Source organism: Andrographis paniculata, unplaced genomic scaffold (assembly GCF_009805555.1).
Source record: "Andrographis paniculata isolate CXL003 unplaced genomic scaffold, ASM980555v1 Contig57END, whole genome shotgun sequence".
NCBI classification, from domain to species: domain Eukaryota; kingdom Viridiplantae; phylum Streptophyta; class Magnoliopsida; order Lamiales; family Acanthaceae; genus Andrographis; species Andrographis paniculata.
The window spans coordinates 4,991,669-4,998,659 of record NW_026137592.1 but is presented as its reverse complement, the minus strand read 5'-3'; the positions used below and the strand labels follow the sequence as shown (position 1 = coordinate 4,998,659).

Below are 6,991 nucleotides of genomic sequence, written 5' to 3'. Positions count from 1 at the left end.
ACCGACCCACAATGTCCCTGTATCTGCGAAGATGAGGGTAATTGCAAACATATTGATTGTTTACTTGGTTGACTACTAATTGAGAATCCCCCCTTATGATTACAGACTGGACCTTCCTGGCTATTAAAGCCTCCAAACCCAAAATTAAAGCTTCATATTCTGCCGAATTATGGGTCATGGCTTCCAATCGTAGTTGCAAATTGATCTTTTGACCATCAGGTCCTTGCAAAAAGACCCCTGCTCCTGACTTGTTTCCAGAGGTAGAACCATCAAAGAACATCAACCATGTTCTGGTACTTACATAAGGCACACATCCGACCTGTAGATTATCCAGATTTAATGAACAACCAAAAGGTCGGACACCATCACAAAGAGAATACCCGACTTGTGAGAATTCTGCTAAGAAGTCGGCTACTGCTTGTCCCTTGATTGCCCTCAAAGGGGAATGTTGAAGATCAAAAGGAGCCAATTTGATGGCCCACTTCATGAGTCTGCCCTTCATAGTAGGTCTCTGTAAAATCAATTTGATGAGATCCACCTTTGATATGACCTCAATTCTTCTGGGCAGCAAATAATGCTCGAGTTTAGTACAAGCAAAGACCAATGAATAACACATTTTTTCTGGCATAGTGTAATTCAGTTCTGGTCCTGTAAGGGTTTTACTGAGATAGTAGATTGCCCTTTCCTTCCCGTCATCACCATCCTGTGCCAATAAACAGCTAACCACTTCATATGTATTTGCCAAATAAAGTTTGAGTGGCCGACCTTGTTTAGGAGGCATCAAGACTGGAGGGTGAACCAATGCCTGCTTGATAGCATCTAAAGCCGTCTGTTGGTCGGGACCCCATTCAAAGGCATTTTTTCCAGCTTGCAATAATTTAGTAATGGGTCTGACCTTGCCAGCAGCATTAGAAATGAAACGCCTCAAATAGTTCACCTTACCCAAAAGACTTTGGATTTCTTTAACCGTCTTGGGTGGCCGACTGTCAAGAATGGCTTTAGCCTTATTGGCATCGATTTCAATTCCTCTCTCATGAACTAAAAATCCTAAAAAGCTCCCGGCTGATATTCCAAAAGCACATTTGGTTGGATTCATCTTCAGCTTGTACTTCTTCATTCTTTCAAATGCCTCTTCAAGATCTCTCAAATGTTCAACAAAACTGGCAGACTTAACAATAACATCATCAATGTAAACTTCCATAGATTTGCCAATTAAATCATGAAAGATTGAATTCATGGCTCTTTGGTAAGTTGCCCCTGCATTCTTTAACCCGAATGGCATGACTGTCCATTCATAAATACCTAAAGCCCCTGGGCATCTGAATGCTGTCTTAGGAATGTCTTCTTCTGCCAAGAATATTTGGTTATAACCTGCATAACCATCCATCAGACTAAGGATTTTATGCCCTGCTGCTGCATCTATCAACATGTCGGCCATAGGCATCACATATTCGTCCTTAGGGGTAGCTAGATTCAAATCCCTGAAGTCGATGCATATCCTTATCTTACCATTTTTCTTGACCACTGGCACAATGTTAGCTAGCCACTCCGCATAACGGAAAGGTTGAATAAAACCCATTTTGAGGAGTTTTTGGATTTCTTCCTTGATTTGAGGCATCAGATCCGGGCTCATTCGCCTTGGAGGTTGTTTGTAAGGTTTACAACCTTCTTTGATAGGCAATCGATGCTCTATTAGACTTCTTGTCAAACCAGGCATCTCTGAATAATCCCATGCTAAACAATCAATGTTGTTTCTAATAACTTCGAGCATCATTGTTTGTTGCTCTTTAGACAAATAACCACTTAACCTGATCACTTTTGGAACCAATTCGGTTCCTAAATTAAACTCCAATAACGGGTCTTGTGATGAAGCTGTTGGTTCTGTTTTTTCTAATAAGTCGGGCCAACGAAATTGTTCATCTTCTTGGAGGTGAACATCCAGAATCTCTTTACTATTTTCTGCTTTATGTAATAATTGCTTTAAATAGAACTTATTAATAAGAGAACTACATACTTCTAAGCTTGTATCTTCCATTACAAACAAATTATACGGGAATGGGTGTGGCTTTATCATGAGCCATACAATAAAGGTGTTCTTTTAATAGAACATCGAGTTCTGGCCAGTGACTTTATAACCCTTGATTGGGTATTCCCTGGCCATGTACAACTGAGACATCGGAGCCACCTGACTGGAATAAAACACTGACTCTTCAACTTGTTCTGTTACATCGAATGGATTATCATTCGCTTCCATTTTGAAGACCTGATTTCCTTCCCAGAACATTAATTGTTGGTGCAAGGTTGATGGCACACATTGAGAGGCATGAATCCAGTCTCTTCCCAGCAAGAGAGAGTATGTAGTATCTGCGTCCACAATAAAGAAAACGGTGGAGATCTTCTTTGGCCCGACCTCGATCGTGGCAACCATCATGCCTTCAGGCTTAGTCGGCTGCCCTGTAAAACTTGTCATTTCGAATTCCACAGGAGACAGATCATGAATTCCTTTCCCTAACTTCTTGAGGGTCTTCAATGGCATAACATTAAAGACTGCTCCATTATCGACGAAAACCTTTGTGATTGGTTTCCCACAAATGTGAGCATTAACATACAGAGGTTTCAAATGGGAAATCGCACCCTCTGGAATAGGAGGAAACACGATCGAAGGTGCCTCCGTTTGAGGCTCGGAATCTGTAGTCTTTGCCCACTCTGTTTCCTCTAATTCGTCATCTGCCAAGAATGCCCATAAAGGTTCATCCAGAGTATCATCTACCAGACTTGCCCACATCGGTTCATCACTCATCTGATTAATCTCTGTCATTCGACAAGGGATTCGTGGTCCCAGACGAGATTTAACAGATCTTGAACTTTCCTCTGTAATTACTACTTCTTCCTTTGTCATATCCCGAGACTGAGCCGTCAAAGATTCAATACGGAATTCTTCAAGAGATGGATTGATGTTGATCCGTTCACAATGTTGGCATCTAAAACCTTTAATTATTTCATCTGCCATTCCTTTACCTTTCCCTTGTCCCGACGAACCTCCTTTGGTATAGTCGGAAGCACCTAATCGGTCGTTCAGTTGCTTTCCTGAACAGACCCGATTGGACCGACTTTTTGGAGATTGCATGACTGCTCCTTGCTCATTGGTCGTCTGTTCTGTAAAGACCCGAATAGACTGATCTCCTACCAAGCAGTCGGCTGCGTTTTGCTCGTCGGTTAGTTGTTTTGTAAAAACTCTAATGGACCGACCTCCTGCCAAGTGGTCGGCTGCTTTTTGTTCGTCGGTTCGTTGTTTTGGTGAAGGAACTCGTTTCCCATACTTTGCAGCATACCTGCGTTTGGCATTGCGAATCTGTGTACGATTCATACCTGGGAAACGAGGATCTATATCAACGGGTAAAGGCTTTTTATTTCGAGCCCAATTGTTCCCGACTGATCCTGTTTTTCTGGTCGGGTGGTCACGTACTACAACCCTTTCTTTCACCTCCACATTAAACGAACCGTCTGGTCGGTCCCATTTTTCAGCGACTGGTCTTTCAACAACTTTGAGTCGTTCTTCCGGTCGGCCACTGTTTGGCTGACTTCCCTTTTTAGTTCCAGGGTTTGCCTGAGTTCGTTCCCCTGTATGTCCATCATTGGCCGAACTTTTCCCTGTTTCCGAACTTGGTTGGATGTCAACCATTGCCGTTGTTACTTTCGGAAATGGTTGCTGGTCTACACCTAGAGTGATGTATTTGAGCCGACCTGTCTTAATGGCTTTTTGAATTTCCTTCCTGAAATGAGTACACTGACTTGTATTGTGTGTGAAAGAATTATGCCACTTACAATATGGTCTCCCTTTGATTTCTTCTTTAGTGGCCAATCTTTGCCCCTTTGGAATACGGATCTGCCCATCAGTCAGTAGGATGTCAAAGATTTCATCAGCTTTCGAACTATCAAAGGTCGGTTGCTCTTTTCCTTCAGATCCTGGAACTGGCTTCAATTTAGGGCATACATAAGGTTTTCCAGAAAGGATTTCGGCTGCCATCTCTTCTGACTGATTAAAATCAAAGTCACATGTTTCTGTTCCCATACTCGCCATATGTTGGCCTCTATTACGCCTGTTATGCTGATCTTCTTCTCTAAACAAAGATTCTAAACGTCCTGCCTTGGATGCAAGACTTGCCAAATCCTCAATATCCAGGGCAGTGAGTGCCTTTCTTAAACAAGTATGCATATTCCGGACCACTAAATTGGTCATCTCTTTCTCACTGATTACCGTAGGACATCGTCCCTTCATCAATCGCACCCTTTCTATAAATTGTGAAGCAGATTCTTCTGGATACTGCCTCAATTCCAATAAATCTGTTAAAGAAACAGTCGGTAAAGGATTGAAGAATCTAGCATGAAATGCCGTCTCCAGTCCTTCCCACGTCTGAATTTGTCCAGGGGGCAGACTTGCAAACCACGAAAACGCGGTTCTAGTAAGAGATAAACCAAACAGTTGCAACTTATAAAAAGGGTTATTACCAACTTCTCCCAATTGTGCTGTGAACCGACCAACATGTTCTATGGTGGAAGATCCGTCTTCCCCTGAGAATGCATGAAAATCGGGTGGTCGATAATTCCTTGGGAGAGGGTGTTCATTAATGACTCTTTCTGGGAAAGGTTTCTGATATGCAGGGCGGTTAGCCATCTGAGGAGTTAATCCATACTGATCCCTTAATATATGTGCAAGCTCATCAGGATCTACATGAAAGCGTTGATGATCAGGAACATGGAACGGATCCTGCACAGGAATATGAACAGGATCATGTATATATCCTTCAGGCCTGTCCTCCCTTGTATTGTTCGTCTGGGGATTGGTAACCCTTGGTCCCAGTGGAACAGTGTTGGGAAAAGTCAGAGGAGACTTTCCCCTATCCATTCGGTTGGGATTTGTGGCACTTGGAAATGTACTATCCACGAATGATGGCCCTGCGAAATTTGTCTGTAGTCTGGACGGTGATATTCCTGGTGGAGTTTGAGTGGGTTGAAGACTAACCCTTGACAATGCTTGATCTATCATGTTCTGCATCAGACTCTGTTGCTCACGCAACATGTTCGTTTGTTGCTCACGCAACATATTCTGCATAACCAAAGCGTGCTGGTTGTTCATTTGTTGAACATAAGACCACCAATCAGTTGGTGGTTGTGGGATTTCCCCGGCATTTGGCACAATAGGTGGTGGAACGGATTCTCCCACCGGTGCCGAAGATGATTGAGGTTGTGAACCTGCCATATGGACCCTTCCGATGATACGGCCGGATCTAAGACGTATGAAATTATCGCCGGAATTGGAATGAACAATTTTGTCTTGCTCCCACTGTGGTCGCCAATTTGTTGATGTATTTTTTCAACAAAAATAAAGTAAAATTCAAAGATATAGAAAATATCCTTAAACTTGATTAATTAGTGCCTGAGATTAGGAATCTCTAAACACTGTATGGTACAGAAAATAAACTGGAAAATAAAAGACTGAAATTTAAAGTGGTGATCCCCAAATCTGACTTTGCTTTGTTGAAGTTGATTGAAGATGTCTTGCCAAATGATTATCCAAGCCTTTAAATATTCTCTGGAAACCGTACCGAAAACCGTCACCCGAACGGTTACAACGACTCCTTCCCAACCGTCTTCCAACCCTTCTCATGCTGACACGCGTCCCCAGCAGACCAAAATTATCCCTATATTTCACTCTTTGAGCCGACCACAGACCTTCCGCTCTTTTGGCCCGACTGCCAATCTACAATAGTATGGGTCCGACCGCCAATCCTCCCGACTTGCGAACCATCTGGCCTGAGGTCTTTCCACCTTGAGGACTTCCCGACCTGAAAACCTTCCGACTTGAGGTTTCCGCCTTGAGGACTTCCCGACCTGAAAACCTTCCGACTTGAGGTCTTTCCGTCTTGAGGACCTCCCGACCTGAAAACCTTCCGACTTGAGGTCTTTCCGCCTTGAGGACTTCCCGACCTGAAAACCTTCCGACTTGAGGTCTTTCCGTCTTGAGGACTTCCCGACCTGAAAACCTTCCGACTTGAGGTCCTTCCGCCTTGAGGTCTTCCCGACTTGAAAACCTTCCGACTTGAGGTCTTTCCGTCTTGAGGACCTCCCGACCTGAAAACCTTCCGACTTGAGGTCCTTCCGTCTTGAGGACCTACCGACCTGAGGTCCTTCCGTCCTAATGACTTTCCGTCTTGAGGACCTACCGACCTGAAGACCTTCCGACCTGAGGTCCTTCCGTCTTGAGGACCTACCGACCTGAGGTCCTTCCGTCCTAATGACTTTCCGTCTTGAGGACCTACCGACCTGAAGATCTTCCGTCCTGAGGTCCTTCCGTCTTGAGGACCTACCGACCTGAGGTCCTTCCGTCCTAATGACTTTCCGTCTTGAGGACCTACCGACCTGAAGACCTTCCGACCTGAGGACTTTCCTTAGTAATAAACCTATTTTCCTTGATTTCCTCATGGTACCCTTCAGTCAGTTCAATCAACTCTATTGCCAGGCCCATTCTTCTTTTTACCTTGGGCTTTTAACCTAATTCTAAATTTCGTACGTAACAACTATATTGTGTCTATTTGTGAAATACAAAACACCTTTTTCCAAAAATATTAACAAATTAATTAGATGTAATAATAGAATTCTTAATTTTTTATCAGACAAGTTCATAGTGTCCACGTATTAACGTAAATATTTTACTACCCATTTATATACAAACAAGTAATTTTCTATTTTGAAATATAAGCAAGAAAAATTTATTAATTTTTCACAAAATTAGTCAATCTTGAATGATAAAGTGTGTTTACATTTAGTTGGTAGATTTTTCATTCTTTATTGATTCATAACTTAGTTATTTTCAAAGATTATTTTGATATAAAATAATTGTGTAAAAATGGAAATTTACATTTATATACAATACGGCAAAATACTTAAAGAGATCTCATTAAATAAATATATACCACATTTTCATATCCAA

General features: G+C 42.5%; 1 long non-coding RNA gene across 1 annotated transcript; it reads left to right on the top strand.

The window, feature by feature from the left end:
• Positions 1-5,659: 5,659 nt before the first annotated feature.
• LOC127256956 (uncharacterized) lies at positions 5,660-6,176 on the top strand. Its single transcript, XR_007839924.1, has 3 exons — positions 5,660-5,819; positions 5,962-6,057; positions 6,106-6,176. It is a non-coding gene; the product is annotated as an uncharacterized LOC127256956 (long non-coding RNA).
• The last annotated feature ends 815 nt before the right edge of the window (positions 6,177-6,991 follow it).